At 35.2% G+C, this 25,278-nt stretch overlaps 1 long non-coding RNA gene across 1 annotated transcript in view; it reads right to left on the bottom strand.

Moving 5' to 3' along the window:
• Positions 1 to 25,278, bottom strand: part of LOC125960729 (uncharacterized) — a 168,759-nt gene that overhangs the window by 104,752 nt on the left and 38,729 nt on the right. The gene's annotated exons all lie outside the window — the stretch shown is intronic.

Genomic DNA, 25,278 nt, shown 5'->3' with positions numbered 1-25,278 from the left:
AAACATATTGCCCATTTCAGCTTTCTCTTACCCAATCAGAGAATGGATACTGGTAATTATGATTTTATGTTAGAGGTAGAAAAATTTAGGACAAGAAATGGAAAATTTTGGCTTATAATAGATTTGTGAATTATTTTAGTTGTGTTATTATTGGCACTGAACGGATTCCAGACCACACAGAACATATTTTAACTAGTAAAATAGAAAATTCTGCCCCACCAATGTTGTCTTCAGTACTTCAGGACCCCAGAAGTACTATGATCACCAAGAGAATGGGTCCTAATATTCACAACAACTAACTTGTCAAAGGACATTACGGTATTAGTTGGAGGAGCCACCAGAGATATTATCAGCTTCATTTTAAATAAAAGGGAAAAGAAACACACAGGAATTAAATCATTTGCCATGATACGTAGAAACGAAGACATGATTTCAACCAGAAATGTCTGATTCAAAACTTCTTTCTTTACATTTCCTCCCCACAACATGTACTTGTTTGTTACCTTAGTGAGTTACATTTTGAGATGTCTTGGGGTAGAAAAATAAGCACAGATCTATGCCAATCAGGGCAGAATCTGCAACTTCACAATTGTTATCATTGCTTTCATAGGTATATGCAAGTTGTTATGAGTAAATCAGTCTGAGAAATTGATTCCCAGTCCAGAAAAACTTATATGAGTGAATCCTTGTTAATATAGATATGTTAAGTGATTCACTAGATTTCAAATCAACATGAGTCAAATATTCTATTCTACTGACAAGTTCTTACCAGGAACTTTCTATCATATGCTAGCTACTCAAGTAAGTTTCTTAGATTCTCCTATCTGAACTCTAGCAAATCATATGAACACTGAAAAGAAATCCTAGGGCCTTCATGTACTGGGCTGTTACTTATTTTGTATGTTTACCACTTCCATACATAGTAGAGAACTGGTCCTATTATGCACATTAAAATATAACAGTAGAATAGAGATGAACTGTACTTAATTCTGTTAGCTATTCTATGTGGCACTGCAAAAAGTTCATAAACATGCTGATTTTCCGGCTTGGAGTATATCACCCACTTCACATGGCCAACTCTCAATAATTTTCCAGTTACAGCCTAAATATCAATTCCTCCATGACATTCATCATTGTAAATATCACTTCTCATTAGGTATCAAAGCCTCTTGTTACGGAGCCTCGTAACACTCTGTGTATTCCTTTATAACATTTTACAAAGGGTAATTATAGAATTTTCTGTGTTTATGTGTTCAATTCCTATTTCCTCCAGTTGACAAGTGCATCCATTGCAAGAGAAACTTTTTCCTGCTCACAGCTATTTTCTCAGAGATATCTCTTGGCCTAGAACAAAGTACCCATTCAGTTATATCTGCTGAAAAATTGACTTATTTGCAATATTTCTGAAACACAATCTTGAATCATATATACTGAGAGGCTAGTAGATGGGACGAAGAAACTAAGATAATAAACTTGGTTGTCTCTTCAGGCTCAGTATTTTAATTCAGTTTTGCCAATTATATTTCATGCACAATTCAATTTAATGACTCAAACAAGCCTATAAGGGAAATATCACCACGCGTTTAGAGTTGAGCACACTAAAGAAAATACACTCTATAGTTGTATACATGAAGTTCAGATCTCACCAAGGTTATACCAGGGCTCCCTCTGAATATAGAGGAAGCACCTGTACCTCAAAAATATGTCTTCTGTTGAGCATATCAATTATCATTCAGTAAACTGACTCAATTTCAAGGCCTGCCTATGTTCCCAATAGGGGAAGCTTGCACGGACTTGCGCACACGCACGCGCATGCACACTCACACTCACTCACACACACACACACACACACACACACACACACACACACATTTCTAACGTGGAACTGCCCTTAGCTTTGAGTGCTTATTTATAGGAAATGAAATGCTATAAACCTCAGACGAAAGGCCATTTTTATTAGTTTATACTAGATTAATTCAACTAACATTTTTCACAAAGAATGAAACATCTTTAGTCCTTCTGAAGCCTCAATTTGTTATCTGTCTACTCCAAATTAACAACTCCAGTTCAGGCAGATTGTGACAAATGTTCCAATATAGGAGCAACAATTTATGTATCTCATGTAACAATTTTTGTTAATATGCTAAAAATGTAGCATAGAAACAACAAATAGACTGTTTCTTCTTGTTTTCTCTTCTTTTTTCTCAGTTAAGAGGAGGTAATGGAAGATAAAACTGGAATGATCTGTTAAAGTGGTATTATGAGAAGTCACAAATAGCACTGTGGAGAGTTTAAATATTACGGAAATTTAACAAATATTTCCTAAACACATGTACTAAGACACTATTCTGCACATTCAATGATAAGTAAGTTTTGGCCCATGTCTTCCTAGAACATATCATCAAATGTAGTAGTAAGTAGATGAATAAATTGTGCATTAACATATATATATACACACACACACATACATATATATGTACATATTTTTTAAGTAGCAGCAATACAAGAAGTATTAAATTTGGTCTGACAGAGGTGGAGGATAAAAGGTAAAGAAAGGCTTTACAAAGTTAACTGATTCCTTGGTTTAAAGGATAACCAGGGTTTACCAGCAGAATTAAGAGTAGGAAGAGAATTCCAGATGTAATAACATGATAATAGCATGAGACATGTTGGAGACTGTCATTGTCTTGGCTAATAAGTAATACAGAAATAAAGGATTTTTGTTGTGGTTTTGTTTTAAGTAACTTATTGAATTGGGAAGTGAAGCCCAGAGAAGATAAGTCACTTGCAAATATCACACAGGTAGTCATTGAAGAATGAGTAATACAACCCCAAGTATTATGGCTCCAGACCTTGTGCTCTAATGAATATATGGATTTAGTCCTTCGAAAAGGTAAGTTCTAGAAGCAAAATAAGGAGTTTTATTTGGAATATGTTGATTTTGAGGTACCCACAGAGTAAATCTGTGTGGAACTCTTCACTTATTTGAGATTTTGTATCTGAATGAAAAAGATATTTAAGGCCTAATAATATAGATTTTGAAGTCAGTCAAATGAGGATGATAGCTGATGTATCCTAAAGAATGCGTACATTCTAAGATAAACTAAAAATGCTAGAACAATGAGAAACACCATCCTTTTTTTTGCGGTACACGGGCCTCTCACTGTTGTGGCCTCTCCCGTCGCGGAGCACAGGCTCCGGACGCGCAGGCTCAGCGGCCATGGCTCACGGGCCTAGCCGCTCCGCGGCATGTGGGATCCTCCCAGACCGGGGCATGAACCCGTGTCCCCTGTATCGGCAGGCGGACCCTCAACCACTGCGCCACCAGGGAAGCCCGAGAAATACCATCTTTTAAGGAGAAACCAATGAAGGAGAGAGAATGAAAAAGGGCCACAGAGACAGAGAAAATGGAGAGTACATTGTTAGGAATAAGAAGGAAAGTAAATGTTAAAAAAGTGGAATTTGTCAAGGTTTGATTAAAACCTTCATAAACCTTTTACATACAGACATATACAGTAGTTTCTTTAAACTTTTAATAAAATTTTAACACGTTTTCTGACTGTTCGTTAATAGATGTTGCAAGTAAAATGCTGGGTTTGTAACAATGTTTGATAGCTCCTACCTCAATGTTTCATTTGTCCTTTCATTTAAGATTATTAAACTTTATGAACTCTTGCAAAAATGAAGTAATTAATCTTTATAACATCCCCTGCAGGTAGTTAGATAGCTTCATTATGATAAAAGAAAGAGAACATATATTGGTTAAATGAATGTTGCAGTATCAGCACCTTAGCATTTCTGATAATATTTTCAACCCACAAGATTATGTTTTTCTTTTCACAGTCTCCTTTAAATATCAGAATGATCCACATATTCTTACTTTTATTTATTCTCCTTTAAGTATTCTGAATGTTGTAAGAGAAATCTACAAGTATAAGAGACCTTTATTATCTTTTAAAAATAATTTAAATTGTTTTTAATAACTTAATTCCTCATTTAAAATCTTCTGAGTTCCCTATAACTTATGTCTTATCCTAAAATAGAGTGCAGAACATTATAAATTATGTATACTCAAAAAAGTTTTGTTAAAAGTACATTTTAAAATGGACTCTGAAATAACCTATTCGTGGCTCTGACTTTCATTTTACGTACTGCAACATCTACTTTATCAACTTCGGAATTTCAGGTCAAAATTAAAGAAAAATCATCTACAGTTTTGAGATTCCTCATCTGCATTTCGATTTTGATTATTGCTTTCCAATACAAGGGAAATTATTAAGTTGCTTCGAGTTGTGTCTGACCATTGTTCAAAATAGTCCAAAAATTGGTATTTCTCATTTTTTCAACAAATTCAATTCTTTGAACTTCTGTTTATGTGCAATCCATGCATTTGTATGAATTGTTAAAACAACAGGACAGATACACTGCAATTCCCAAATAACACCATTAGTCACCTCTCCACCTATCTAGAAATTGATAAACACAATATGCCAGCCACTTTTGAAAATACAGAAACTCTAAATTATCTTTTTCCAACTGGTCTTCAAGAATATTGTATAGGCCTGTGGCAAATGGCTTAGTAAAATATAGACAAAAATTACCTGCAGTAATTTCCACATCTGTAAGAGTAGTAACCTTACAGAAAAAAAAAAATGAGTTTAGACTGACTGGGCATTCTCTTGAGTGCCCATATTGGCTTCTACTCCCCACCTCCAAATCCAGCTTGTATTTCTGGGTGTTTACGACCTTTCTATTTATAACTCTTCATTTGAATTTCTCAACATTTATATTATGCTTATAACTTTACAGCATCCACCTCTTCAATTATGAAAATAGCTATTTGAATGTCAACTGTCTTCTGTATTTTTTTTTGCCATTCCTCTAAGTTTTTCCATAGTAATTTTCCAATAATTATATTTTACAGTATTTGACATCTTGATACTTTAATATCCAGATTACTTAAGCAGACTATGCACTTTTAAAACACCTACCCTCGGCTTCAACTCCATTTTTAACAAAAATCTCACCCACGATTTCCAAAACAAAGTAACACCAGCGTGACGTGCTTTAAATTGTACAATAGCTTCTGTTTGCTGCAAATTTCAGTTGTTGGAATAGCTGTCTTGCTTGAGCCGTGCATTTCGGTGATCATCACCCCTTGAGATTGATTACCATTGACTCTAAGCACGTTGGAAAATTCAAAGAATTGGTGAAAATTAGTCTGTATTTTCAATTAAAGAACATGATTAGACTTACTGATATCAAAAAATAAATACGTGGGGCTTCCCTGGTGGCGCAGTGGTTGAGAGTCCGCCTGCCGATGCAGGGGACGCGGGTTCGTGCCCCGGTCCGGGAGGATCCCACATGCCGTGTAGCGGCTGGGCCCGAGAGCCGTGGCCGCTGAGCCTGCGTGGCCGCTGAGCCTGCGTGGCCGGAGCCTGTGCTCCGCAATAGGAGAGGTCACAACAGTGAGAGGCCCGCCAACCGAAAAAAAAAAAAAGGAGCTGCCTAAAACTGACTTAGCCACCCTCAGCCCGTGATCTATCTAAAGAGCCTAAACATTTGTGGCTTATGATTAAATAATGTATGCTTCCTCTAAAAATATGCAGACAATTGTTTTCTTCCTCAGGTTCCATAAAAGTTGTTAAAAGCACCACTTGGAGAGCTTGTTATGTGTCCCTCAGAGTCTGAAGCTAGAAATGATTACAGTCTGACTCAAGCCTGGGAAACAGGGACCATTTGCCTGAGACAACCAATTCAAGAGAAAGAGATGCATTGGGAGCACACTGCTCTTCCTCCACTGACAAGGGCAAGAACCTACACTGAAAGTCATCTCATAAAAGACTTCACCCCAGAACCCTACCTGGGGAGGGTATAAAGCTTCAACAGAGAGAGCCTTTGTGAGGCAGACATCACATAGTGAAGTACAAACAGGAATAACATTGCTGTGTTCTATCTTGGAAGTTGTACCGCTCAGAACCGCTCAGCCCATACCACAAGCATTTCTCTTGAATATTCCTTGGGGGAGTCACTAAGAAAACATAACATGCATTTTTCTGCAAAACCACAAGCATTTCTCTTGAATATTCCTTGGGGGAGTCACTAAGAAAACATAACATGCATTTTTCTGCAAAAGACTGAACTTTAAATATCTGCCAGGGAGTGACACCTATACATGGCTGCAGTGGCCATATAAGTGGCCACACGTCCTTTCTTTTATTCTTCTCTCCTCTTCACACCAACCCTAGAGAGGTCAGAAACCACAGTAAGCTAGGGGAGAAGCAATACAAACACATGATGGAAAAGTAGAGCAGAAGCCTCTTGTAATCAATCACTTACCCCACTGCAGCCTTCCTAGAGTAAATTAGGGAGAGAGATAAAAAAGATGTGACTTGTAACTAACATGTTTTGCATTTTGATAATTACCCTGGGCAGTAAGAGTATTCTTGGGCTGAAAATGTTTGGAGGACATTTTATTATCCAAGAATGATGAGAAAATTTATGATACCTGCCTAACATTTTATTCAAGGAAAGAGAAGAGTCATTCACAGAGCAGTTTTAAAGAATGAGTAGGAATAAATAATAGTATTTTTCTGTTTGAACCTTACTGAGCACAGCTCAAGCCATTAAGTTAGTCATTAAAAAAAAAATCTCTTTCCCTTTCTTATTTGAAGTGGGCTACAGAATGATTAGGGTAGTCAGTCAGAGGCCTTGATAAACATTCCCAGGAAGTCCAAGTTCATATCTGTGTATTATGTCTCCAAATTCCTAGGGGTCAGAATTCTACATCTTCACAGTCAAACAATTTAAGAACCAGCCAGAGAAAAAAGGAAAATCAATGATCAAATATACCCTGTTATCTATGTCCTTGATCAGAATAAATCTGCAGAGCATATTATATCACTGACAGACACAAACAAACAAGACACTCTGAGGCAACCGTCAGCCCCATCCTGAGTGTTAGTGAAGTAAGACTTGGTGCTACTGATCGCCATGCCAACTTGGTTTGAGAAGCAAGTGACACTGGCTGAGAGCAAGGGCACTCCTATCTAGGAGAGGAGACACACAGCTAATGCAGAGCATCACCTAAACTGAAAAACAAAGAAATCCATTGTGCTTATCATGTAAAAATGAATATGGCAAGAGGCTGCCATACAATTTTTTTTCACATCCTAACACAGCATTTTCGTTGGTTAAGCAAGGATCTGCACCTTACGAGCTTTTCCCGCACCTGACTTCCCTTCTAGTGCCTGCTTGTACGAGGGTTTACCACAGGATCTTGTTCTGTAAATGGGAGATGATGCCGGAGTTTGATAAAAGGAGGGTACAGGGTCTAGAAAATTAGGAAAGAATTAAAGGAATGAGATGGCTTCTGATTTGCTCAGACTTGTTCTGAGCTTATTTGATTTCAAGATGAGAGCCAAACAATGAAGGTAAAATTTTCTTGAGAAACATAAAATTCTGCATAATTATTGATGCTGAGAAATGATTCCTAAGAGGTCTTATAAACCCTGAGCACAAGCAAAGCTGTCATGCATACAATCCAGAAAACTGCATAGGATACAAGCAGGAGCAGCTCTCCTTCCGTATGGAGAAGCTGGGGCAAGAGTGCCAGAGCATGATGGCAGCCATGCACAGATTGGTTAGCGATGAAACCTTAGAGCGCCATTAATGTTTCCAAAGTAACTGACACACACTTTGGGGGAAGCTAATCTTCTCCTTGACAGAGGAGTTCACAATTTGGGTATCAAATAAATAAGAAAAGACTTTGAGCAGAAAGTGAAACTCTGGGGGAAACTCTATATTTGGACTTTGCTTAATATCTAATCTCTTTCACTTCTGCTTCTCTGGAAGACAAGATACTCTGGCTTTCCAACAAATTCCCTTATTTGTCTATCTTAGCTCAGGTTAAATAGATTATTTGCAATCAAAGGATTTGTACTTCAGACAAGAACTCTTCTCCACAGAGTCAAGCAATATATGATAGACTGAATAGAAAAAAAATTTACCATTAATTAACTGGTTCATAAAAAATATTATCCTTATTAAACTCAATTTAATATTACCTCTCATAAATGTCTTTCTCTGCTTCCCTTACATGGTAAATGTTTATACTCAACAGAAATATTCCTTCATTTTCAATAAACTCTAAGAAAAATTTCAAGTTTACTAAAATTTTCAGATAACTGAAGGTATAATTAATGTGTAACAAAATTAATTCACATAAACTACTATAAATTACAGGAAATTAGATTAAGATTTGAATTCAGGGGTTCTAATGATGAGTGCTACGGTTCTTTCTCTACCAACATATTTACTAACATTCCTCCTTTCTAAGTGTCTGCTCCTGAGAGACAGTAACACTATCTTCTCCCCTTCCTTTCTGAAGCTTTTCATGGTCAGTTTCCTCTCTATGCCTCCCAGGTAAAACATATCAGCTCCCCTGAGAAAGTCATCCTTGATTCTTAAGCACATCCTAGGCAGAATCTGTGTCCTACGCCACAGGCAGTGTCACTTCCCGCTTTGCCCAAGGGGCTGAAAGGGTTCTAGCTGAATATGCAAGCTAAAAGAAGACATGTTTCTCTTTTTAAATGATGCTTACAATGCACCTTTATCATTATTACACCAATCACTGTAAATTATACAATCATATTTGTTTAATCAAGGTACAGGATATACTCTAGTGCAATACGATCTGATGCATGGGTCTCAAGAACGTTACCTTAAAGAGTATTTTCTGAAGATAATAGTATTTCAAGTTTCATTTAAGCTGGTTGACCATTTGTTATTGAGAAGCCAATTGCTGAATCTTAACATGAGATATATGCGTTTTCTGGAACAGCTCTGTTGTATCTGTAAAGCTCTTATTCGGAGATCACCAATATAGGGGATTAATCATTGATATCTCAAAACTATTGTGATTTCTGGTTTCCCAGTTCAGACTTTCTCAGGAATCTTCCAGTGGATCTCCTGCTTCACTTCAAAGGCCACAGAAGAGTGAGGCTAGCTGTAGCTCACCAGTTTCTAAGAGTCAGATTCTGCCATCCAAGTTATTTTGGGCAAGAAATTTAAGGGTTCTTCTCTGTGTCTCCTGAACATTCACAGGCAAATTAGAGCATAAACTCCCAATAGAAGAGGATTGATTAATTTTATCCTCAAACTATAGCCTAAAAGAAAATTCTAGTCTCTAACAGCTGGAAGGACTTTGGAAAGTAGAGCGTCATCTTTATATTTAGTACAGCTGGGATGGATTCAGGATCTGTCCTCAGCCTTGCAAGTCCACAACTTACCCAGAGCTGGTCAGGAACTAATTTTTGTATCTTTTTGATAATTATTATTCTCCGTAAGAAACTAATTCAAAACAGAGCAATCTATACATACTTAGAATATATCAAATAAACTTAATATATGCTACTCTAATTTTACTTAAGCATTATGTATGGTCCTTTACTGCTTTCTGTATTAAACCGACTTTAGAATTAATCTCTAACACGGCATCTAGTGACCATGATTCTCGTAGGATTCCATTTTATGTTTTCAGCACTGTCTCCAGCTGACCATTTCAGCCAAGAGTTAGCTCAGTAAATAACAACTGCAAAGATAACCAGTTCCTCTACTGTACCATGAAGACTTTCTAAAACAATTTACTAATGTGTTTTCAAATTCTGAGTGAAGATAAAGGAGATTTTTTGTTCATTTTGTTTGGTCTTAATTTCTAATCTATAGCAAGTAATAAGTGAATTACTATAAAAATTAAATTAAAAGGGCACAAAATATGTCAAATATTTTTTACCTAAAATTTCTCCATCAAATTGTATATAATTTTTAACATGCTCACTTTCAATTTCTATACTTGTTGCAGACTGACAGCAGTTTTCAGATCAATATTGGTCCTCAGACCACACTATGAATACTACTGTAACAAAAAGAATGCTTAGAGGTAAATTTAGGATGGTGAGAACAATTTCTACTGAGCATAACATTGAAGAACTCTAAAGTCACATATTCACAGTAATCTAAAAAATATGTACCATTTTGTTCTGCTAGACAGTTTTACCCTCATTTCCTTGGATCTACTGGGACTTATTTCACATGGGAAATGAAGACCACTTAATAGAAAAATTAGTTCTTCTATTTGGAGTTAAATAAATTGAAGACAGGCTCATTATATGAGATTTTATTTATATATTGTTATGTTATATATGCCTTTGCTTCACCCTGCTCCCTCTGCCTGGGGTTCCTTTTTCTCAACTCACATAGCAAATCTAAAACCTGACAATCCTATAAAATCCAGTTCAGTTGCTCACGTCTTCATAAAACTATCCCAGATTCCAATAGTTGGAAATAATCTTTCTCTGCTTCCAAAGCGCCTTCCGCAGTCGTCTTTTATGGTATACAACTTAAGAGTTGAGCCAAACGTGCGATATATTTTACTTCTGAAAAAGTGTGTTCCACATTCAGGGGAAGCCTGCAACTTATCCAGGTTCCTATTCATTATAATATTTTTTCCTTACAACTCCCTCTTCTTTTTCTTCTCTGTACCCCTCACATTTACTAATTTAATGTTTGAATTAGTTTTTTATGTGTCCTGAAATAAACTGTAAACTCTGTGACATTAAGAACCTTTTCTAACTTTTTAGCATTCTATTATAGGTGAATGTAATAACGATAATAAAAAAAGTTATGTGTTAGGAATTATTCTAGGCCATTTAGTCCAGCAATGCAATGAAGAACCTATTATTTTTATCCTCATTTACTGATGAGGAAACTAAACCCCTGTTTTAAGTAACTTACCCAAGGTACGACAGTTACTTTATTAATTAAGATGCTGGGAATGACTGACATTCAGAGGTATGTTTTCAGAGAATGTAAGATTAAACCTATATCTTATTCATCCTTAATGTAGAAGATGAATACATATTTATGGATAAATGAATCATTTAGCGAAAAGTACTGGTTACGCTCTAATTAAGATAACGTGTATTTCCAAAGACATGGACATTTTTTTCAGAACACAAATTAATTACAATTAATGTGATATTCTGTAAAAATTTTAATATTACATTTTCATAAAAATCAATTATTGCTAATTAATACATCTTTAATATATTTAGTAAGCAACATTTTTGTGGTTCATAAAGGACTAAGAGGTAAAAGAAAAGCTTCTTATCAATTTGTAGTAAAGTGGTATCAATATAAGACTTTTAAAATGGATTTCTGGGGCTTCCCTGGTGGCGCAGTGGTTGAGAGTCCGCCTGCCGGTGCAGGGGACGCGGGTTCGTGCCCCCGTCATCCAGAGCCTGTGCTCTGCAACGGGAGAGGCCGCAGCAGTGAGAGGCCCGCGTACCGCAAAAAAAAAAAAAAAAAAAAAAAGGATTTCTGTTGGCTATTTCACTGAATAGATTAGTTAAGTTGGCATTGTTATGTAAAATTCAGCTAAGCAAAACTTTTGAAAAATAGTAACTGTAAGAGAATACAGTTTGAAAACCTTTGAAGTGTATGAAAATTAGTACAATAAAGGTAATTTAATAATAAGTTGTTTACGAACAGAATACCACTTAACAAAGGTTTTAAAAATAATTTTTATAAAGACTCTAAATATACTTTAATTCAGTGCACCATTCAGTGTCTCTGAAATAGGAAATAGTTTTTTACTAACAAATGTGTGCCAACTGCTATCAATATCCTTAAGCAAAAAAAAAAAAAAAAAAGACATTTCTTTTTTTCTAATAGCAATTAACCATGAATAACAGTTTGCCCAAATGTCATCCTAAAAAAGTACAGACAGTGTTTCCAGAAAGAATAATGAACTTAAAATCCAGAGATGCTCACTGCCAATTCAGGTTCAGGCCGAAGGTTTACGCTCTGGGGTCATTTATATGTTTCTAGAGAGAAAGGCAGGAGAGCCAAGAACAATTGAAAAGGATGTGATGTTATCATTAATATGAGTGAGATTAATGTTGAAAAGATCGTCAGCAGTTTCTGCCCCTGTTCAGAACGGTGAGGATTGGATTTTACTCAAGAAAGTGAAGGGCAAACAGGACAAAAATAATGGCTATTTAGGAGAAAAAAGGGAGGTGACAGATCAAATTATCCAATATAAGTGTAATCTTACATGAGACTAAACATGCCCAGGGAAAATTGTGAAAATAATATCTGTAGACTATTACAGCTGTTCTTCTAAGGTTATCCAGACTATATACACACACACGTGCACACGCGTGCACACACACACACACACACACGACAATCAGAAAATGCTAAAAATTCTATTTTCTTTTCTTTAGTTGTTCTTTAGAATATTTATCCAAAATTAGAAAACATAATTGGGAAAGCAAACAATGGAATCTAATCTTAAAAATTAGGAAATTATTATTTCATTCTTATAATGAAACATCTTTTAATATTGCTCTTTAGGGTCTGATTTGCATGAAAGAACTGCACTGCACAATGCAGTTTTTTGTCTCAACTTCATCTGACTCTTCTAGTTCAAGAAAAGAGCTGGAGTTTAGGTGGCTTCTTCATGTGCCCTCAATTTATCATAAAAATTAATTTAATAAACTTAAGCACACTTAAATATCTGTGCAGAAAAGAGTTGCTAAGGTGTTCTACAGGGAAGTTTGACCAAAAACCATCAGTTCAGTAACCTAGCAATAGATTAGATGTTTTACTTTCAAGATTTTATCTCGGTTTTTTGATTAAAAAAAAACCCTCAGACTACAATGAAGTTGATAGCTTTTATGATTGTAGGATCAGAGAAGGTGCTCTTTTCTTCTTACCTCCTGGCATTGTTGTCTCCTTGAACTATATAGAAGTGCTTGTGAAACAGAATTATAGTCCTCTAACTTGGAGAGAGCTAGTCATAAATTATTAGGTCATTATTAGAAAGTCAGTGTGGATCATCCCATGTCAAAACAGATGGAGATGGAGCTGTCAAGATGCTGGACAAAGGAGCTTCCCTGGTGGCGCAGTGGTTGAGAGTCTGCCTACCGATGCAGGGGACACGGGTTCGTGCCCCGGTCCGGGAAGATCCCGCATGCCGCGGAGCGGCTGGGCCGGTGAGCCATGGCCTCTGAGCCTGCGCGTCCGGAGCCTGTGCTCTGCAACGGGAGAGGCCACAACAGTGAGAGGCCCGTGTACCGCAAAAAAAAAAAACCAAAAAACGATGCTGGACAACGAGCATTCAGGGAACACTACAAAGAAGAATTTGTTTAGTGGCCTTTTAAGCAAGCACAGTTGGATATAAATCAACATGTTTATCCTGATAATTACTTTTTAAATTATAGAAGATATATCAAATGAATGGGGAATTGTCTTTTCAACTACATTAAATACAGGAGAGCAATATTAGAGTAGTAATGAAATATACTTATTATTAGCCAATTAAAAGGTTTCCCAGTGATTATTCTAATAAAGCAGGTTATAAAAACAGTCAGAAGCTCATAAACATTAAGTCAGTTGTTCAAAGGAAATAAAGTCATTCAAAAATGAGAAGCTATATGAAAAGAATTCTAAATGAAATCATTAAAAAATGTGAGAGAAAACCATGCATGTATTAAGCAATACTTATTCTTAAAAAGATAAACAGAATTTATAAATGATATTGTCATTTGACAATAATGATAGAATTCAAAGGACAATGATAGAGTGAACACTAAATCTTCAGTAAGACAAACAGATTTCAACTGTATTAATACTTCATTGTATGAAATTTCTGTGATAGTTTTCAAAGTAAGTATGGATTCATTTAGTGCCAAAATTATCAAAAAATAATGTAAAAGCAAAAGACACTGAAAGATATTATCTCTTAAAAAATAAAATAACATATATCAAAAGAATGCTTAAACTGAGGAAAAAATCTGCATAATTTTGATTGGGGTCATTAAAACAATGAATTTGTGAAATAAGTGTTTGGAACTTTTCAAGATTGAGTACCACAGCTATTGTGCTGATTAGGGAGTTTATGATTATTATTAAGATAATGGTTATTATTACTCTTTTTAAATGTTCTGAGATTTTGATATTGATGCAAATTCTTTAACTTTAGCCTGACCAATATGCCATCATACACCTTGCTTCCTGGATCAAGGTAATGCGATTTTATTTTTTTAGAGCTCCCAATTTATTGTCTTCCAAAGGAAAAAAAAATCAGGAAAATAAATGGCAAGCTCAATAATATTCATAAAAGACAAATTTCTGCCATTCTTCTGTTAATTCATTGGTTTACTCATCAAAAATTTTTCGAAAAACATCTAAAAATCAGACACTAGGTTAACTGCTGGGGGATACAGTGATGAACAAAACAGACAGGGTCTTAGGGCACATAATTAAATGTTGGACTAAAATGGTAATGAGGGTGGCCCAAATGATGAGATGCATATAAGCAAGTACAGAAAATATCAGTGGAAATATGATGAGTAAATGACTGCGCTCTTACTGCATGATGAAATTGAGGTTGCTCATGTGACCTTAAGGAAGTGAAAAAGTATTACAAAGAAATTGACAGTATATACTTCAAAAAAATCTTGGAATTATTTTGAATAAAATTATATAACCTTCATTTTTATTAATTTGTAGCAACAAATTAAGTAGTGCAGATAAAGCATGAAAAATGTTATCAATAGTTTGTGTTATTATAGGCCAACTGATCATAGCTAATCCTCTATGGTCTGGGAATTTATAATAAGCATTTCCAAATTATTCAAGACTCATTCCCACACTGATGGAGTTAATAACAAATAACAATCGACTTAGTGGATTTTGGAGTAAAGTACAAATAGTAAATACTACTACTAGTATAAATATCGATATAAATAAAATACTAGTAAAGGTTACTAACGGCATGTCATTAAGTACCATATTAAATCACTGTAAAACCTGGAGTGTTTCTTGTCGTCTGAATCAGTGTTCTTTAAATAAGATATTTAGAAACCTGGATTTTCACAGAAGCAGTAGGTGAGGGAGGGAGTTTTAAGCAAATCACTTTATCGATGTTCACCTTACAAATATATTCCATTTTTAAAACTGATCTACTTGAGAATGTGCCAACATTTCACACAGCTCTCAGGCTAGCTCTCTTTTCCATCTTACTTTTCACAAGCTGCATTCTCTCACTCCTACAAAAGAATGTAGTTACTAGGACACTTCTGAATCTTAGATTAACGTATTTGCTTCAAGATGCGAAGACATCTGTATGCTTATCAGAGGAATATTTTGAAAAATTTAACTTTTTCATCCCTTTCTTGTCAAAGAATGAATGACATCTAAGGGTGAGTCATTTGAAACAAAAACAAACAGAACATCCTAAGAAACAGTGAAGGCAGAGGTGCCTCCGAGCCTCTCATCTTTTTATATTAAAGTTCAGAAATTAGAGGCGGGGGTGTGACTGAGATGCACATTAACATGCTAATTCGAATTGAAAAACAAAGTCAGACTTTTATTCCTAATGGAATGAGTTGACTGATAGATTTGACAATAAGGACTGGCCTTTCCTGGTTATTTCCCACAAACTGAATGAATTAAATTCACAGCTTCAAAGTCCTCACAAAAATTTATTAAAGCAGGTGATATGATAAATATTTTTTCAAAACATACTGCATTTTTCATGCTGTACTGTAATTAACAACATTTCAATTTTTTGACTTTTTCTGTGGACATCGGGGATAAAACTCAGAGCTTTTAAATAAAATACTTAGAAACAAAATTAACGTTCATTTTATTAACTAGTACATAAATTGTGTGTATATATGTGTGTATATACATATATTATTCACTTCAGAAAAGAAACGTTAGATTTTTGTCCTATGAAGAAAGTAATATAGTCCACTGTTATTATATATTTTCCTAAGAGAGAATAAATATACCTAAGAAAAGCTGAGAGGATAAGGGGAATAAGGTCAGGAAGGTGGCAGATTATAATTACTTTATAAATATATAGTATTATAATATCCCTTCTTATTCTTGTACAGTTATCTAGCATCCTTATCATATCATCTATAACAAAAAATTATTTTGTTTTATATTTTAAAATAGTTTTCTCAGAGTCCCTGGCTTATCTTTTGCTTTGGACTTCTTACTGTCTGGGTCCACTTTGCATATGCTTCTATTACATTCCTTGGTTTGGCACAGAGGTTTTTACAACACAATGTTTTGAAACTCATTGAGCTTTTTATTTTTGAAAGCTGTTCTATATATGTAATAAACATATATTACTATGTTTTAAAAAAAGAAAAAAACTACCACAAACTTAATGGCTTAAAACCACAGCCATTCTAATTTAATCTCACAGATTTTGTAGGTCATAAATTTGGGCAGGGCTGAGCTGTGCAATTCTTCTGTTCCTCAGCCCCTTCTGGCAGGGGCTGAGATCACTCCTGGTACTCAGCTGGTGGATGCACTGGTCTGAACAATCCATGAGGGGTCATATGTCTAGAGACGGATAGAAGGCTGTGCTTAGCTGGTCTGCTGACTGGAATGCTGCCTTAGGACAAAGGGACTTTGTACACATCAGCCGACTTTCCCCAGAGTGAGAGTCCCAAGTAAAGCAGGTGGAAGCTGTATGGCCTTTTATGACCTAACCCCAGAAGTAATATAGCATACTCTGTTGGTTGAAGCATTCATGAACTCTCCTACCTTTGAGAAAAGCTCTAAACCTTATAAATCAATGGGAAGAATGGCAGAATATCTTTTTTTTTTTTTGCGGTACACGGGCCTCTCACTGTTGTGGCCTCTCCCGTTGCAGAGCACAGGCTCCGGACGCGCAGGCTCAGCGGCCATGGCTCACGGGCCCAGCCGCTCCGCGGCATGCGGGATCTTCCCGGACCAGGGCACAAACCCGTGTTCCCTGCATCGGCAGGCGGACTCTCAACCACTGCGCCACCAGGGAAGCCCGGCAGAATATCTTTTTAAAAACAGTATTTTTGGTGAAAATTATATGAAGTTCAACAACCTTTCTCAATTCAAATTCTTTTCCTTGTTCAAACTGAATACAAATAAAACTAATACTTTATATTATTTAAAAACTCAATTACTATGCATTGTGACAATTCTATAAAAATATTTTATCCAAATATCAACCTGTACTTTTATCGACATAAAAACATAGAGAGGTGTGTAGAATTATATTTACCCAAATCAGAAGACAGACTCCTGTAGATAAGCCTAATCCACGGAAATAAAATAATATACATCAATATCCTCTTTGTCTACCTGTATGTGTATATTGGGCTCGTGACATATATCCACATTGTGCTAGGTGCTACAGGGCATACAAAGGCAGAAAGACTATTTGTTTTTCTTTATGAACTTACTTATAGGTGACTTATGCAAACCACACCAAAACTCCTATCTAAAAAACATTGATCTGTAAATCCAGGTTTATGGAGAAGGAGTAACAGGTAAACTCTATCTTACGATATTAGGATCACTGAATGCTTCCCACTTAATAATGTGGGCTTTTGCTTGTTTGTTCTAGACAACAGAACCTTGCACCCCCAAATCAGAAAAAAAGCTAAAATAGTGAATATTGAAGAAGGAAAATAATTGTTTTATAATAATTTACACTCATGCTGAACCATTTTTTGAAAAGATTTTTAGAGAATCTGAGGCAGAGGCTTCCTACAAAGAGGAAAAGTATACAGAAAGCAGAGATAAAGAGGTCCTCAGACAACCCTTTGGGAACTAACAATTTTGCCTGGAGCCAGCATTGAACAAGAAAACATGTAATGAGTTGCTAATTTTATGTTTCAGGCAAAAATTACAAAAGGAGCTTTTGAAGGAGGAAATCAATGTGAAATCAAATAATCAGGGAAAATTAGCTCCATTACATAAACACCTTCCAGCATTGCCTCAAAAATTACCAGACGGCTCAAGATGAACAAAGTTGTGTGATTTCTGTAAAAAGGAAGGCCTTTAAAAAATGTACATCATCAAAAACTATGGATAAGAACAATAAAATAATTTTTTTCATGTTTATTCTACTGTAGGATACACATGAATATTTTTTCATGTTTATCCCTTAATAGCTTGTGTTTTGCAATTAAGAAAAAAAGCTGAGATGATCAGTTATGACTACATTTTCAATATTTTCAGATCTCCTAGGAGGTATATATTTTAATATTTTGATTAAGAAGATAAAGAAAAATATTCATTATTCAATCCATCGTTTGTTCCTAGACAAAAAAGTAACCAATGCAATTTGTAGAGAAAGACATATTCACTATATAATCATTTAATATTTTTAAAGTTTACTTATATTATTAATTTTAACCTCTGGCCAATTTTATATTATATATATTTTTATATAAAAATATTATTGAAATGCAGAATCCCAACTGTAACCCAACTCCTTATTTTATAGAACATATTAAATTACATATAGACAACTGCCACACTGTGGTGGAGATATCAGAATTTAATTACAATTCTGCCCTATAACATACACAAGTTCATGCAAAGATGTTTATCTATATTTTGATGTCATATATATGCAGGATTATATTTGTTTTATAATTTGGTAGAGAAATTATAAAACAGAGTCACAGAGTCACTTTGTCATTTGGTCACATATCTGCTATCTAACTTTCACTTTTTAAAAAGAGATTAGTATTGAGCATTAATTGTATTTGCATTTAGAAAAAAATGTGACTTTAAAATGTTCATATCCTCTGATCCATCACATTTCCTTATTGGATTTATTCTAAAACACAAACTCATTTAAAAGATTTTCATTCATGCATTATATCTAAAAGTATAAAGATTAACTCCAATAATCACTGAATGGTTAAGTTAGCATTGTGCTCATTAAAATGCTTAAAGAATATTTTAAAGCAAAATCACTAGAATACTAAATTAAAAATAATACAAATATATAATGGTACCCTTTTACATAAATTTTCTCCACAAATATATACTGAGCACTTTATATTGTCCTGGTTGCATGAAACGCCTTCATGAGCCAAAGATCTCTGCCCTGGTAGAACTTATGTCCTGGTGGGTGGAAAAACATAAATAAATAAAAAAATATAAATTTTGTATTGTTAGAAAGTCATAAGTGCTGTGGAGGAAAACAGAAAAATTAGAGTAGGAGAGGGACACTGAAAAGGCTGCAGATTTAAGTAAAAGTTATCACTGTGGTCCACAATGAGAAGGTGATATTAAAGCAAAAGCCTTTATCTGATGAGGGTGTTGAGGGTCTACTGGGAAAAGTATCAGGGGTAGAGGTAATAGCTATAGTAAAGGCTTGCTTGTCTGGCCTGTTTGAGGAGTAATCAATGAAGCCAATGTGAACAGTAAAGGGGCAAGAATATCAGTAGAAAAAGATAAGTCAGCACGATAGCAGGGGACCAGATCTTATCAGTCTTTGATCCTATTCTAAGTAGGATGGAGAGCATTGTCAAAGGTTGGAACTGAGGAGTGATTTGACGTCACCTTTTGAACTTGGCCAGGCTAAACTAGATGATTCACCTACTGGACCTGAGTGGCCCCATTCATAAGTCTGCAGTCAGCTCCTAGCACAGCTGGGGTGCTGGAGGTGGTGGCACTGCTCAGCGAAAATGATTTATCTGTATTCTTCATGTTATCTAATCTTCCAGCAGGCTGTCCTGTTTGTTCACATGTCATCCTATGGCCCCAAGAAGCAGCAAGAGGAAGGTCCAAGGGCTTTTCAGGCCCAGGTACAGAACTCATATAACTTCATTTCTACCACACTGTTGATCAAATCATATTAGTACAATGCCAACCCAAATTTAAGGGGTGACTCTACCTTTTGTTGAGATGGGGTGCAAACTGTTGTGACATTTGTAACCTAGCCTTCTGTCCTCTGACCACAACTACTTACAATCCTCCCACAAGCAAACTACATTCATCTTTATTTCAAGACGCTGAAAATCTCATTCACTTATGGCATCAGGCTTGAAATCTAGGATCTTCTGATCTATTGGATTGGTCAAAAAATTCATTTGGGTTTTTCCATAACATCCTACGGAAAAACCCAAAGGAACTTTTTGGCCAACCCAATAAAATAGATCAAGTTGCAGCTTTGTCTCCTCTTTATCTAGAAACATATAAACTTAAAAAAAAAAAAATCTGCCTCCCGCATATTTAAATAGAATGCTAATACAAGGAATGATAACCGCAATAGGCATTCCATTAATTTTTACTGAATTTAAACTGAAAGTTCAGTTGTAAAGAATAAAGAATGAGTGTAAGCTGGATATATTGTATATGTGGATATATATACATATATATATATATATGTATATATATGAAGAAATGAATTTGGGGGATAGATATGAAGACTTGGGCAGAGAGAGAAGCATGTGAAAAGTGCTAGAGGTGAGAGTTTAATGTGCTAGAAACACGTAAAGGGAAAATAGTAAGAAATGAAAGGAAGTACTAGATTACTAGAGCAAAAGGTCATGAAAAGAAGTTGCAGAGAGTCATAGTAAGGTGTTGATCACAAAACTTACATGAAGAGAGTTGTGTCTAAGAAGATATTTATGGTGAAAGAGCAAAAATCTATGAAGATTTGCAAGTCAAGAGGCAGCAAAAACATTAAGAAGGCTTTTGTAATAATTAATCTAAGCTAAGGTTTAGATGATTAACCTAAACTAAGAAAGTAGTAATAAGAACGAAGTACAAGTGGATATAATCAAAGACATGTTCGGTGGAAGACTGATATGAACTGATGGATGAAGATATGGATGAGGTTGAATATGCAGATTTTTCTTTTTTAAACATTTAACTTCAATCAAATTAGAAGTACTGCTCATTGAGGCAGGAATACATGAGAAACAATCTTTTGGGAGAAGAGTAACAAATTTAATATTGGATATGTTGAACTTTAAGATGCCTGGAAAAGACTTTGGTAGATGAGTCTAGGATGTAATCAGGTCTCTAATCAGTGAAGACCCTGGAGCTATAACCAGGCTATGACGGTATCTCTAGTTTAGAGATGCCTTCTGGAACCAGGAGATCAGCTGAATATAATGGGAAGAAAGTATATACGTAGAGAGGAAAAAGTTAACAAACTTTTAAGTCTGCTGATATTTAAAGGTTTGGGAAAGGAGAAAGGAATAATAATGGCATTATAAAGAAGCAACTATAATTGCTGACGTTAAATTACAATATAGGAACCTTGTCATATATCACACAACTAGTAAACAGGGGTATGATTAAAATACAGACCTGTCTGCTTCCAAAGCCCAGGCTCTTTATAAACCACAATGTGGACTTTTATAAGTCATATCCTTTACACAACAAGAAAATGGAAGAAAACTTTACTACCATTTTTATACCCCAGGGGGCCTGTGCTTTCATCTTCCCTTATGACTATTTAAAATACTGGGGAAAATAGTGTAGGGCATTAATCTTGCCCAAGACCATATCAAAATAATTCAACTGCTAAGAATCACTCACATTTAAAAGATTTTTATTGCTAATTGCCAACAACCTAACCAGTTCTAAAATTTTTGTACTTAGTATTAATAAAATAGTTTCTTTTGGGCCATTCCCTACACACACACACACACACACACAAACACACACCCCATAGAATTTCTACTTCAAAGAGACTGAGTGTAAATCTCCAGTATTTGAAAAGAAATTTGCTGTCCATAAAATGACTGTAAATAGTTAAAGCATGCATTGTGTAGTCTTCAGTGAGTTTATTTTCAGGAGCCTGGTACATATAGACTATGGTCAGCGTCTACATTTGAATAAGCCCCTTAATTTTCTTAACGTGATTGTGTTAAAATAAACTTTTCTTGGTTCTTTATCAAAACCAAAACCACTGATTTTCTCGCTTTGAGGAGTGATCAAGATGGTACAGTGGCTAATGATGTGACTTCATTTTAATACTTTGAAATGTATTAAAATGGGACTTCATTTTAATACTTTTGATGGGAGTTTTCTCATAAAATGGCACTATACCTCACAGACTATATTTCTCCCAATCCAGTATACAAACCCAGGGTTTAGTATGGCCATCTGCAAGACTAGGGCAGCTAACTCTCACAAAGAGGTTTCCATACCTGACTGCACATTGAAAACATGTGAGGAATTTAAAATACACTTTCCAGGGCCTTATCCATACAAATTTGGATTAATTGCTCTATGGTTGTGTATATGCATTAATATTTTTTCAAAACTTATCCAGGTGACCTTAAGATGTAGCCACAATTGAGCACCAACATCTTACCTGATCCACAGTAAGTTTTAGATAACATTACTTTTATGTTTAAAAAGAAATATTTGCCAGTAAGTTATATAAAGCACTCATTTTATGCTGCCCCTGTAAATTTAGTAACAAAATAATTTGGTTTCTCTAGACAAGAACTTTAAAAAAGTCTTGAGCGACTGTAAAACAGCAAAATTATTTCAATCAAGGGGCACTTTTTAAGAATCATCCCTGAAACTATTTTAATGCCTTTAATTTCATTATTAAAACTGATTATACACTCACTAAAACTAAAGAATGTCACCCCAGGCTATAATCCTTTTTGTGAGATTTAAAAATCCAAACATTGGCTGAGAAATGCCACCTCCCATAATCACTCAGATTCACCAAATATCCTAGGCTTTGGCGAAGCAGAATGTTTGTTCCTGTTTTTTGGGGGGTTTTTTTGTTTTGTTTTGTTTTTTTGCGGTACGCGGGCCTCTCACTGTTGTGGCCTCTCCTGTTGCGGAGCACAGGCTCCGGATGCGCAGGCCCAGCGGCCATGGCCCACGGGCCCAGCCGCTCCACGGCATGTGGGATCCTCCCGGACTGGGCCGCGAACCCGTGTCCCCTGCACCGGCAGGTGGACTCAACCACTGCGCCACCAGGGAAGCCCTGTTCCTGTTTTTAGCATGACTTCTTTTATTTATTTATTTATTTATTTTCAAATTAAATAGAGCAAAAGCCTTTTAGTATTTAAATCTCAGAAACTGGCTGGTAGACATAAAACCCACCAGTTGGCCTATCTGAAAGGAAATATTTTAAGGCAAAGTCTTCTGAAGTTAAAGTTGCCACAGTTTGCTGACCACATATGTGTAAGAAAGAAGGGCTATTTCCTTGCAAGTTTCCATATCCCTTGTGGAATCCTTAAAGATTCACAAGGAACAGATATCAGACCAAGGGCAAAAGGATCTTCCAAACACAGTTTAATTGTGTAAAAAATACCTGACGTATTTTAACAACATATACTACAAAAAGTTTGAGAGGCAAGACTTGTCTAGGAAACCCTTAGCCTGATCGGGGTGTAGGTAGCGTTCTCTAGATTTTTCACGGCACTTTGTCTATGTGACACTATCAGCGCACTAGAATATAAGAGCCTTGAGGTCAGGGATAATGTTCTATTTTAATTTTTGTCTCACTGGGGCTTAGCCCATAGCAAATTTATGTAACCAGCAAGTGAACAGAATAACACTTCTTGGCATCCACTATATTAATAACAGGAGAGATGAATTAACACTTTTAAAAAGTGATATTCGCTGTTGTTTTAAATGTAGATGGATCAGAAATATTATAAAGTTAGTTGACTTACTCCAACAGAGCATAATGACAAATGACAACAATCATGCTGGAATTCAACATCAACAACAAATAATTACACAATGAATGAACCTGACAGAAGACCTTTAAAATGTTGCCAAACTCTATTTGGATAAACTGAATGTTTACAACAAGCCTAATGATTTCATCAGTCTTAATTATAATTGTGTTTTAGTAAAAGACTCACATCCACTGAAAGTAATGAAGAATGTGTCAAATGTTTGAAGAGAAACAATTAACCACTGCCCAAACTGTTATTGTTTTGCAAATAATCAGAAACTGGGGAAAATGATGGTAATTACAAGAGAAGGTCTATTGTCTGTAAAACACCACAGTGATTCCCATACAAAGCAGCGCAGCGTGATGAATTCTTAAGATTTATACCCTACTTCTGCCTCTTTCCATGAAACTTTATGCAATTGTTTTTTTTTCTAAAAATGTTTTTTGGAATGACAAAATCAAAAAAGGCAACAGTTAATTAATTACGTATTCATGTCATTTTGCTTAAAATATATGTAAGATGATTTGAGTAAAATCTGTTTAAAAGGAAGTTCAAGTTTTTGCATAAAAATTTCCTATATTAAAATTAGTAGAAAATAATATCAAGCCTTAACACTAGGAAATTATGTAAACTGATGGACCTTTTGAATGTTCATGGACTATCTGATTGGCTTCAAAATATAATGCAAGCATTATAATATTTACATAGATATATAAATGGCTTAATATCATTGAATCTATAGTATCTATAGTATCTATAGTATTTGTGTCTCACAGTAATTAGCATTTCCTGTAAACATTTCCATCTTTTGAGATGGGGTATTCATTTAACATTTTAGATATAGACAGAATTCCGTTATGTAAATCTTATGTATTTTGTGTAGAAATGACATTTTTGTTGGACATTTAGTTTGTTTCTAACTTTTTAATAGTGGTACAGAGACCACAAATGTTTTGTCTAATTTCTAATTTACTTTAAAGTTTCTTCTTGAGGAATACTTTTCTGGAAGAATATTCCTAAAGGCAAAATGCAGTTTCAAAGTATGGAGAGAGTTTTGTTGATTTGGTTTTTTTATTGTGAAATTTAACTCTAGAAAGAAGAGCATACCAAATATTAAGTATCATAAGAGGCATATAAATTGCATGAACACCAAAAGCACTATGTAGTATTTACATTTTATTCTGTTTTGCTAGCTTAGTAGGAATATAACTGTACCTTAAAATTGCTTTAATTTGCATCTATTTAATTGCTACTGAGACTATACTTATTTCTATAAAATGCCATGCTGCCTACTATTCTTGGTGTAATAAATGTCGTAAATTCTGGGTACTAATTACAGATTTAGATTGTTACATGGATTTGCTACTATTTTTATTCCTTGATGCTTATTTTTTATGGGTATTTATTGATTCTATTAGTTAATAAATCTGTACAAGACCTTTATCTCAAGGTAGAAGTATAAGCCTGAGCATCTAAATTACCTCCAAAATCCTCATTGCAAACAAGATAAAGAAATGAGCTTTTACACATGTAATGGTGCTAAAAAACAGGGAAGGGTGCCTTCAACAAGCAAAAATCTAGGAGCAATTTTTATAATACATGGTGTACATAGGATTAAAAAGCTATGAACGTCTCTTTTCTCAATGCAAGCAAACAAATAAATAACCCCATGAAGCTGAGCAAAGCACAACTGTTGACTGAAATTTGTGTTTACCCTGCTTAGTGTTCATTTAGTATCTTGTAG

Source organism: Orcinus orca, chromosome 12 (assembly GCF_937001465.1).
Source record: "Orcinus orca chromosome 12, mOrcOrc1.1, whole genome shotgun sequence".
Lineage (NCBI taxonomy): Eukaryota > Metazoa > Chordata > Mammalia > Artiodactyla > Delphinidae > Orcinus > Orcinus orca.
The sequence above is the reverse complement of the archived record's forward strand: the minus strand, read 5'-3'. Positions and strand labels throughout refer to the sequence as shown.